Source organism: Pan troglodytes, chromosome X (genome assembly GCF_028858775.2).
Source record: "Pan troglodytes isolate AG18354 chromosome X, NHGRI_mPanTro3-v2.0_pri, whole genome shotgun sequence".
Classification (NCBI taxonomy): domain Eukaryota; kingdom Metazoa; phylum Chordata; class Mammalia; order Primates; family Hominidae; genus Pan; species Pan troglodytes.
This window is the reverse complement of record NC_072421.2, coordinates 133571622-133583671: the sequence shown is the minus strand read 5'-3', so window position 1 is coordinate 133583671 and position 12050 is coordinate 133571622. Positions and strand designations below refer to the sequence as shown.

Sequence of the window (12050 nt, the reverse complement as noted above, 5' to 3'; positions counted from 1 at the left end):
ATCTCCAGAAACATCCTGTGCATTCCCCTCTTGAAACCTTAGTTACTGCGGTAACTAAGTAACCTTCTGCCTAGAGCAGTTTCAACAACTTCCTGTAGGTCCAAGGCTGAACTCTCCCCTGCCTGCCCCCACCCTGATCTATTTCTTCCCGCCCCCTCCCCGCCCCCCCCCCGTATTTCCTGTTTCCATTAATGGCACACCACCCACCCACGTGGGCAAAGTAAAAGCTATTACTTTTGACTCCATCTTTTTCACATCCCGTAGGTCATCAAGTCCTAGAAATTCTACTTCTGAAATAGTGAAACCTCACCGTCTCTTTGAAGCCGTTCCTGACCAACTCAGGCAGAATCCAGTTCTCCCGTGGCATTTGGTCATTTGGTTCATGCCGATAGGTAATCGTGACATACCTGGTCATTTCATGTGTCTGTTTTCCCCAGCAGATCATAAGCTCCTTGAGGGCAAGCAATGTATTTTCCTTGTTTATACTTCCAGTTTCTTGGAACATGGTAAGCATTAAATTATAATAGTGTTGTTGTTTTGTTGTTATTGTTGTTGTTGTTGTTATGGAGTTTCACTCTTTTGCCCAGGCTGGAGTGAAGTGGCCTGATCTCTGCTCACTGCAAGCTCCACCCACCAGGTTTAAGCGATTCTCCTGCCTCAGCCTTCCGAGTAGCTGGGATTACAGGAGCCCACCACCACGCCTGGCTAATTTTTTGTATTTTTAGTAGAGATGGGGTTTCGCCATGTTGAAAACTCATTGTGGTGAAATATAAACATATACATAATAGAGAAAATAATGTAATGAACTTCCATGCACCCAACACCCAACTTCAGAAATTATCAACACATGATTTATTTTGTTTTAATTGTAGTTCTCCTACCAATTCCCTCCAACACACATACACCGGATTATTTTAAATCAAATGCAAAACATCATATCATTCCATCCAGAAATACTTAAGTGCATATGGCTAAAAGATAAAGATGCTTTTCTCCTTTTTAGAACATAACAATATCATCATCACACCTAGGAACAGTTAGCAAAAATTTCTTAATACCAAAAAATACCCAGTCAGGATTCTGAATTCTCCAGATGTCTCCCAAATGTTGTTTTTACAGTTCATTTATTTCAAGCAGGGTATTTTTTGTGACATGTAAAATTCATATGAAATTCACATTTCAGTGTCAAGAAATAAAGTGTTATTGGAACACAAGTACATTCATTTGTTTACATATTATCTGTGGTTACTTCCTCAGTACAACAGTAGAACAGAGTAGTTGTGACAGAGATCATATGGCCCACGAAGCTGAAGATATTTACTGGTTCTTCACAGGAAAAGTTTGTTGACCCCTGATACAAACAATTTTTATTTTGGCGACCTGGTAATCTGTTTAATGATAAGCATCTTTCCATGTCAAGAAATAATCTTTTTTTTTACTATTATTTTTAATTGACACATAATCATTGTGCATCTTTATGGGGTACAGTGTGATATTTCAATACATGTATACAATGTGTAATGATCAAATCAGGATAATTAGCATACCCATCACTTCAAATGCTGATCTTTTTTTTGTTTGTTTTGTTTTGTTTTGTTTTTTTGAGACGGAATGCCCAGGCTGGAGTGCAGTGGCGCAATCTCAGCTCACTGCAACCTCTGCCCCCGGGTTCAAGTGATTCTCTTGCCTCAGCCTCCCGAGTAACTGGGATTACAGGCACACACCACCATGCCTGGCTAATTATTTTGTATTTTCAGTAGACTTGGGGTTTCTCCATGTTGGCCAGGTTGATCTCGAACTCCTGACCTCAGGTGATCCGCCCGCCTTGGCCTCCCAAAGTGCTGGGATTACAGGCGTGAGCTACTGTGCCCGGCCTGATCATTTCTTTGTGTTGGGAACATTCAATTTGGCTCTTCTAGATTTTTGAAAATATACAATAATTGTTAACGATAGTCACCCTACAGTGCCATACAACACCAGAACTTATTCCTCCCATCTAGCTGTAACATTGTTTGCATTAACCATCTTATCACTACTACCTTTCCCCTTACCCTTCCCAGGCTCTAGTAACCACTATTCTACTCTGTACTTACATGAGATTAACGTTTTTAACTTCCACATATGAGTCAGAATATGCAGTATTTGTCTTTCTGTTCTTGGCTTATTTCACTTAACATAATGTCCTCCAAACTCATAATGTTGCTGTGAATGACAGGGTTTCATTCTTTTGTTTTATGGCTGAATAGTACTCCAGTGTGTGTGTGTGCGTGTGTGTGTGTGTGTATCACATTTTCCTTATCCATTCATCTGTTGATGGACACAGGTTGACTCCATATTGTGGCTGTTGTGAATAGTGCTGCAATAAAACTTGGGAGTGCACATTTCTCTTTGACATATTGATTTTGTTTCCTTTGGATATATACCCAGTAGTGGGATTTCTGGATTATAGGCTAGTTCTATTTTTAGCTTTTTGAGGAACTTCTATACCGTTTTCCATAATAGTTGTACTAATTTACATTCCCACCAACCATCTACAATAGTTCAGTTTTCCCTACATCCTTCCCAGAATTTGTTATTTTTGTCCTTTTGATAATAGCCATTCTAACTGGGGTGAGGAGACATCTCATTGTGCCAGCCACGAATTTTAAAGGCCCATTTATTACATTTGGTTGCTATGTCTCTGATTAATGGTTCTTGGGTAAATGGAGGGATGGGTGAATGAATTCTCTCTACCTTCTTTCACCCATTTCTACCACAGTCCAAATTTTACCTGTTTTACAAAGATCTGTCTATCTGATGTTGGAACCTGCTCAAACCCTTCTGTCTCTCTCTCTCTCTTTTTCTTTCTTTTCTTTTCTTTTTTTTTTTTTTTTTTTTTTTTTTTGAGACGGGGTCTCACTCTGTCACCCAGTTGGAGTTCAGTGGCGCGATCTCGGCTCACTGCAACTTCAGCCTCCCAGGCTCAAGTGATCCTCCCACCTCAGCCTCCTGAATAGCTGGGACCAGAGGCATGCACCACCATGCCTCTCTTCTCTCTCTTTTTCTGTAGCACGTATCATAAATGTCTCTTGCCCTTATTACATTTAATCTTATATTAAAGATTTTATGAAGGCAGCTTATCTCTCATGTAAAGTTTTCAGCTTCTTGAGGGTAAGTAAAATGCTTACTCACTATTGCATATTAAAACCGCAATTACTTTTGCACCAACCTAATACCTAGTGGCACCAAGCACAGGGCCTTGCTCATATTAGACAACCAAATAAATTATTTCTAAGCAGAATGGAGTTAATAATTAAGACCAACATTCATAGCATCCTTTATCTCCCTCAAGTATAGTCTAAGCACCATGAGTCTTGGAGTCTTGGAATCTTGCAAACATGGGTTCAAGTCTAAGCTTGGCCTTGGTTGGTGGTGTGGCCCAGGGTAAGTTATAAACTCAGGTGTGTTCAAACATTTTTGTTCACATGCTTCCTAAAATAATTTTGAAAACCTGTGTGCCCCCACGCCATTCAGTTTAGAAATAATTTATGTGGTTGTCTAATATAAGAAAGGCCCTGTGCTTGGTGCACTAGGTACACAATAGTGAGTGAGACATTTTACTTACCTTACCATTCACGTTACAAGCTGGTATCTAAACTTTTTCATCCAATGTTTAAATAGTTACAAAACGAAGTTATTTGGGGCATATAGTATATACTGACATTCTAAAATGATTACATCACTTTTTTATTCTATCCAATTAAATTTAAATAGAGTAGTTGTTTCATACCCACCATTAGCCATTTAAATATTATACATGATTAACTTCATTAACAGTTGGAAATTTTACATTGCTCCTTTTTTCTTCTTTAAGTCATATCTCCTTCACTTCTTTCACAGAATTTTGTACTAATGTAATATATTTTACACGTGTAAGTCTGTTTTTCATCACTCTATATACATCTCTGCAATGCAAATATGTACATAAATTACATTTTTAAAATTCTTTTACCATAAAGTTCTACGTGTTAAAAGTTTTCTAGGCCGGGCGCGGTGGCTCACGCCTGTACTTTGGAAGGCCGAGGTGGGCGGATCACCTGAGGTCAGGAGTTCGAGACCAGCCTGACCAACATGGAGAAACACCATCTCTACTAAAAATACAAAATTAGCCGGGCATGGTGGCACATGCCTATAATCCCAGCTACTAGGGAGGCTGAGGCAGGAGAATCACTTGAACCTGGGAGGCGGAGGTTGCCGTGAGCCAAGATCATGCAATTGCACTCCAGCCTGGGCAACAAGAGTGAAACTCCATCTCACAAAAAAAAAAAAAAAAGTTTTCTAGGGGGTGGAATATAAAAAAGTTTTCTGGATAGAGTTATCTTTAGTACACAATTAATCAAAATAACTTAAATATTTAACAAGATTTGAAAAATAATTTAAATGCACAATGTAAACTTTTTTGGAAATGTAGTTCTTAGACATGGATGAAGTCTTTTTCAATTAGTTCATGCCATTTGTGGATAAATATTGTTTATGGTTAGAATGAGACAGGGCTCTGTATCAATGTTATTTTGACTTTTTACATGTTTTAAAAATATTAAGGCTAAGAAGCTTTGTTTACATAAATAAGTAGAAGAACGTTTCTCACAGTGTTGCCATACAAACCTTTGTATTTCTTCTGAGTTATGTAACTGAAATCCCATCCCATCCTGAATCTATTGTCAAAAATTAATTTTAATGATTTATTGGTTGACAATTCCATTAGATCCTTCAGAAATTTTTTTGAAGACAAAGAATTGGAAACCACCTGTGTTGCAAAAGGTCTTGTTATGCAGCGTTCAGGATCACTCATTTTTCCACAACAACACCCTTATTTTGGCTTCTCCCTTTGTTTGACACGGGGAGGTTTATATCCCCTGCGGCAATACATCAAAGTCAGATTAGTGATGAAGAAAGGGGTTGTCTTTCTTTTGTAAAATGGGAGAAGGGCTGTTGAGAAAAAGGAGGAGAAAAAGGAGAATCCACCTGCCTCAGACACAGCTTTCTCAGGCAGATCATTTTTTAAAAGTTAAGGGTCTAGAAATTGATTTCTTCACAACTGACTGTGCCCACGGACTCCTGGAAATTCTTCATGTATCCCCCGTGTTATGTGTACCCCAGTATGACTTAATTTACCTTATCTCAGTTTCTACATCTGCAATTCAGGTCTAGTATTATCTAAGTAACAGGATTATTGTGAGAATGAAATTAAATTACATACCACATGTAATGAACCTAGCACAACATCAGACAGATAGTAGGTGTTCAGGAAACGTTAGATTCTTTCTCCACCTTTCCATCTTGACATTCCCATTTTTACACAAGTACGATGGATTATCTTTAGCTATTTTTTTTTTTTTTTTTTTGAGACGGAGTCTCGTTCTCTGTCGCCCAGGCTGGAGTGCGGTGGCATGATCTCAGCTCACTACAAGCTCCGCCTCCCGGGTTCATGCCATTCTCCTGTCTCAGCCTCCCAAGTAGCTGATACTACATGAGCCTGCCACCACGCCTGGCTAATTTTTTGTATTTTTAGTAGAGACAGGTTTTCACCGTGTTAGGCAGGATAGTCTTGATCTCCTGACCTCGTGATCCGCCTGCCTCAGCCTCCCACAGTGCTGGGATTACAGGCGTGAGCCACCACATCCGGCCTATCTTTAGCTTTTTTACAGTCCTTAGAAAAAGAAAAAAAAGGTTATATGATTAGGCCAAGATTACATATGAAATTAATAAATGTGGGCTGTAAATCTAATCAGCACACTTCCCCATCTATTTTTTAGGCTTTCAGACATTTTTTTTTTTTTTGAAATGAAATCTTGCTCTGTTGCCCAGGCTAGAGTGCAGTGGCGTGATCTCGGCTCACTGCAACCTTCGCCTCCCGGGTTCAAGCGATTCTCCTGTCTCAGCCTCCCGAGTAGGGGGGATTACAGGCGCCTGACACCACGCCCGGCTAATTTTTATATTTTTAGTAGAGACAGCGTTTCACCATGTTGGCCAGGCTGGTCACGAACTCCTGACCTCAGGCAATCCGCCCCCCTCAGCCTCCCAAAGTGCTGGGATTACAGATGTGAGCCACCATGCCTGGCCCAGACATTTCTTAAAAAGCAAAGTACAAAAAATAATATAAAACTCATGCTCCCACTACCCAGAATTCACAACTATTAAGAGTTTATATTTACTTTTGTCTCTCTGTTTTTTATTTTTTTTCAGACTTGGTCAATAAGAAGTTTTTTGTTGTTGTTGTTTTGTTATTGTGTTGTTTTTACTTTGTTTCTCTTTTGGAAAATAAAAGAATTGAATATTGCAGATAAAATATTTAATATTGTCTGCTGTCTCCAGTCCTATCCCCTTCTTTCTCCTGAGTCAACCACTATTCTGAGTTGGTTTTGTTTCATGATTTTATATTTAATGTACATTATCTCCCTCCCTGATATTGGTACCATCAGTCTATATCATTCTGCAACTTTTGTTTGTCTGTTTGACTCAATCTTCTGGCTTTATTCTTTTGGGGGTTTTTTTGTTTTTTTTTTTGTTGTTGTTGTTGTTGTTTGTTTGTTTGTTTGTTTGAGACTAGGCTTTGTGCCGTTGCCCAGGCTAGAGTGCAGTGGCACGATTTTAGCTCACTGCAGCCTCCACCTCCCAGGCTCAAATGATCCTCCTGCCTCTGCCTCCCAAGTAGCTGGGATTACAGGCGTGCACCACCATGCCCAGCTAATTATTGTATTTTTGTAGAGATGGGATTTTGCCCTGTTGGCCAGGCTGGTCTCGAACAACTGACCTCAAGTGATCCACCCCACTCACCTCCCAAAGTTCTGGGATTATAGGCGCGAGCCACTATGCCCAGCTTTATTCTTTATTCATCTCTTCTCCCTGTCACCCCAGTCATTTTAGAAGTCATGCATTCTATTTATATCATACACTCCAAATGTAATCACTATCTCCATCCTTCTCCCAAACAAGGTAATTTCTCCCACCCCACCCCCAACTCTAATGTTTTTGTTCTCTGCAATTTTAGTTCCGGTTTGGTTTTTTTGGCTTTCTTTTGTTTTAAGACAGTCTCTGTCAGTCACCCAGGCTGGAGTGTAGTGGCACCATCACGGCTCACTTTGCAGCCTTGACTTCCTGGGCCCAAGCGATCCTCCTGCCTCAACCTCCCAAATAGCTGGGACTACAGGCACTCACCACCACACTTGGCTAACTTTTTAATATTTTGTAGAGACAGGGTCTCACTATGTTGCCCAGACTGGTCTCAAACTCCTGGCCTCAGGCGATCTTCCTGCCTCAGCCTCCCAAAGTGCTGTGATTAAAGGTGTGAGGCACTGTGCCCAGCACATATAATTCTTTTAATTTCTGTAAGGTCAGTAATAATACACTTTCTTCTTTTATTTCTGATTTTAGTAATTTGAGTCCTCAATTTTTTTTTTTCTGGTCGTCGTAACTGAAGGATTGTCAATTTTGTTGATATTTTCAAAGAAACAACTTTTGTTGATTTTGCTGTATTTTCTATTCTTTATCCAACTTTTTTCTTTCTTTCCAATGGATTTCTTATTGCAGGCTCCTGTTTAATAATCAATATTATTGTTTTATGTATTCTATTTTATATTTTTTAATCTCTGGAAAATTGTTTTTGTTTGCACTTTTGTTTTTTGTCAACTTTTATTTTGAAATATTTCAAACCTTCAGAAACATTGCAAGAATAGCATAATAAAAACCTATATACCCTTTACCTACATTCATCAATTGTTGATATTTTTCACATTTGCTTTATTTGTGTGTATGTCGATACCTATCTATTGATGAGCTATTTGATAGTTGTAGTTCTGGATGATATGACACTTCATCCCTAAATACTTCATGTATCTCTTAAAAACAAAGGCATATGCCTACATAACCATAGTATAATAATCCTACTTGGAAAATTTAACATTGATATAATATCAAATTTACATCTGAAATCAAATTTTCACAGTTGTTCCAATAATATACTTCATAGCATTTTAAAATCCAAAATGTAATCAAGGATTGGCCAGGCACAGTGGCTCATGCCTGTAATCGCAGCACTTTGGGAGGCTAAGACGTGAGGATCGCTTGAGCCCAAAAGTTTGAGACCAGCCTGGTCAACGTGACAAAAACTCATCTCTACAAAAATTTTAAAAATTAGCTGGATGTGGTGGTGCACACCTGTGGTCCTAGCTACTCAGAAGGCTGAGGCAGGAGGTTCCGTTGAACTAGGAATTTGAGGCATCAGTGAAAAAAAAAAAAAAGAACCAAACATCACACTATTGTCAAGTCTCTTTAGCCTTCTTTGATCTAGAATATTTCCAAGCTGTTTTTTTGGGGTGAGGTGGTTCTTGTGATATTGACATTTTGAAGAGCTCAGGTTAGTTTTTTTGTTTGTTTTCACCCAGAACGTCCCTCAATTTGGATTTGTGACCGTTCCCATTTTTGGCAGGAATACAACAGAAGTGATGTTGTGTATTTCTTAGTGCACCACATCAGAGGGCACATAATGCCACCTTGTCCCATTATTGTTAATGTGAGGTTTGATCACTGAGTTCAGGTGGCTTCTATCAGACTTCTCCATTGTAAGAGTTTCCTTTAGCCTTAGAATTAATAGGTAATCTGTGAAGTAATGATATGGAAGGGGGACAGGGAAGTGCTGGGAAGGGAAGGGCGTGGTCCCTGGCTAGGGCTCCACCCCCAGGCCTGTGTCCACAGACCTAGGTGAGGACTGGCATATCTGTTTTCCTGCCTAAATATTGCATTTCCCAAGACCCCCCTGGCCTGCCACACCCCCATCCTGTGCCTATAAAGCCCCGAGACCCTAACAGGCAGGCACACAAGTGGCTGGACTTTGAAAGGAACACGTTGGCAGAAGAAGACACAAGTGACTGGACGTTGAGAGGATGTCGAGGGGAGCACGCCAGTGGAAGAGCACAAGACAGATGCTGGCACGCCGGCAGGCCTTCAACTGGCGGAATGACATAGAGTTTGGTCAGGGTGTTTGGAGGAGAACCCAGGCCACTGAGCAGCTTGACTCCAGGGGAAAACTTTCTCCCTTCTGGCTTCCCCATCTGCTGAGAGCTACTTCCACTCAATAAAACCTTGCATTCATTCTCCAAGCTCACTTGTGATCCGGTTCTTCTGGTACACCAAGGCAAGAAACCCCAGGATACAGAAATCCCTCTGTCCTTATGATAAAGAAGGGGGTCTAATTGAGCTAGCACAGGTCGCCTATAGATGGCAAACTAAAAGAGCATCCTGTAATACACGCCCACTGGGGCTTCAGGAGCTGTGAACATTTGCTCCTAGCCACTGCCGTGGGGTCGGAGCCCCACAACCTGCCCATCTGCATGCTCTCCTAGAAGTTTGAGCAGTGAGGCACCGAAGAAGCGAGCCACACCTCCATCGCACGCCCTGTGAGAGGGATAAGGGAACTTTTCCCATTTCAACAACATTTTGAGAGGGTGTAAATATTCTATTTCTCAGTATGTTTTCACCTGATAGTTTCAGCATTCATTGATGATTTTTGCTTGAATCAGTTAACTATGGTGGTTATAAAATAATGCTTTTCTATTTTTGTCATTTATCCTACATTTATTAGTTGGATTTCTCCTATAAAGAAGAGCTTTTTCAATCTTTTCGTAGTTCATGAGCATGAAGATTGGGTGTTCATGCACATGTGTGAGATGTGCCACCCTTGAACCTTGTTATGACGTTGGCATCTTACCCATCTGGCCTGAAAAAAAAAAAAAAAGAAAAAGAAAAGATCTTTTTCTTCTCCCCTATCCTTTTTTGAACTTTTTTCTACAGTATCAGTATGGACCCATGAATTCTTTTTTTTCTTTTTTTCTTTTTTTTTTTTTTGAGACAGAGTTTCGCTCTGTTACCCAGGCTGGAGTGCAGTGGCACAATCTCGGCTCACTGCAACCTCCGCCTCCTGGATTGAAGCGATTCTTCAGCCTCAGCCTCCCAAATAGCTGGGACTACAGGCGCATGCCACCATGCCTGGCTAATTTTTGTATTTTTAGTAGAGACAGGGTTTCACCATATTGGCCAGGCTGGTCTCGAACTCCTGACATTGTGATCCGCCCACCTCAGCCTCCCAAAGTGCTGGAATTGCAGGTGTGAGCCACCATGCCTGGCCGAATTTTTTATTCAGTATGTTACAATCCATTCCTGTCCTTATTCATTTTGATGCTCAAATTGTCCCAAATTTGGCTAGTGGGAGCCCCTTCTAGCTGGCTCCTGTATCTTTATTTATTTGTTTGTTTGTTTATTTATTTATTTTATTTATTTTTTGAGACAGGGTCTCACTCTGTTGCCCAGGCTGGAGAGCAGTGGCACGATCTTGGCTCACTGCAACCTCTGCCTCCCTGTTTCAAGTAATTCTTGTGCCTCCAGAGTAGCTGGGATTACACGTGCGTGCCACCACACCTGGCTAATTTTTGTATTTTTAGTAGAGACAGGGTTTTGCCATGTGGGCCAGGCTGGTCTTGAACTCCTGGCCTCAAGTGATCCACCTGTCTTAGTCTCCCAAAGTGCTGGGATTATAGGCGTGAGCCACCACACTCAGCCTCCTGTATCTTTTTAACATGAGTCTTATCGATTTTCGAGTATTCCTTGCTTCCTCACATTACCAGATGTTCCAGACTCACTTTGTTCTTCCCTTGCCCTGGACATGGAATCAGCCACTTCTCTAAGGAGATCTAGTTCCTTTGAGTGGGAACAGTGTTTTAGACATGAACATGTGCCACCCAGATCATCCTTTAAGAAAGAATTTGAAGCTGAGCATGGTGGTACACGCCTATGGTCCCAACCACTTGGGAGGCTGAGGTGGGAGGATCACTTGAGTCCTGGAGGTCATGCCTGCAGTGAAATAGGATTGTGCCACTGCACTCCAGTCTGGATGACCTAGTGAGACTCCATCTCTAAACAACAACAACAATAAAATAAAATTAAATTAAATTTTAAGTAGAAAGGGCTTGCTGCCTATCTATCGGGAGTGTGATCAGCGGACAGCCTCCAGCTGTCTGCTCCTTCAATGTCTGCCTCAGCTGCAAAACACTTTCACTTAGGTGCATGCCCTTCCGGGGCCACCTACGTCTAGTGATTGAGACAGAAGTAAAAGGCCTGGCTTTTCAGCCCCATTTGGGACACTCTATTGGGACAAAATACTTGTACCAGAGCGCCCTGCTGGGTTGGTTGAGGTCCGCAACACAGTTCATCTTCTTTCTCTTCTCAGTCCTGCTTCCTTCGGTCCTTCCATAGGTATACATTGGTTGATCTCTAATAAACATCTTGTACTTTATACTCCATCACAGCTTCTGTTTCCAGAGACCCCCACCTGAGGCAGGTGGTATTCAGAATATAGTAGTCCCCCTGAAACCAACCCAATAGCCCCATAGATACTTTTTTTTTTCATAAACGGAGAAATTGACAGACACTTCTGGTCTCAAAGCTTGAAACTTTTTTTTTTTTTTTAGACGGAGCTTCACTCTTCTTGCCCGGGCTGGAATGCAGTGGCGTGATCTTGGCTCACTGCAACTTCTGCCTCCCGGGTTCGAGTGATTCTCCTGCCTCAGCATCCTGAGTAGCTGGGACTACAGACACCTGCCACTGTGCCCAGCTAATTTTGTATTTTTAGTAGAGACAGGATTTCACCATGTTGCCCAGGCTGGTCTCGAACTCCTGACCTCGGGTGATCCACCCACCTTGACCTCCCAAAGTGCTGAGATTACAGGCATGAGCCACCACGCCCAGCCAAGCTTGAAATTTGTATTTGTTTATCTGAGTTCTTTCCTCAGGAAAGGGCTGTCGGGCCTCTCAAAAAAAAAAAAAAAAAAAAAAAAAAGGATCAACTTTGGGAGGCCCAGGTAGGCAGATCACTTGAGTCGAGGAATTTAAGACAGCCTGGGCAACCTAGCAAAACCGTGTTTCTCCGCATATTCTCACTCATAGGTGGGAATTGAACAATGAGATCACTTGGACACAGGAAGGGGAACATCACACTCTGGGGACTGTTGTGGGGTGGG

The 12050-nt window shown here is 41.3% G+C and overlaps 1 non-coding gene across 1 annotated transcript; it reads left to right on the top strand.

Annotated features, from left to right (window-relative positions):
• Positions 1 to 9651: 9651 nt before the first annotated feature.
• On the top strand, positions 9652 to 9755 carry LOC112207226 (small nucleolar RNA U13). The gene has a single exon (XR_002941678.1). It is a non-coding gene; the product is annotated as a small nucleolar RNA U13 (small nucleolar RNA).
• The last annotated feature ends 2295 nt before the right edge of the window (positions 9756 to 12050 follow it).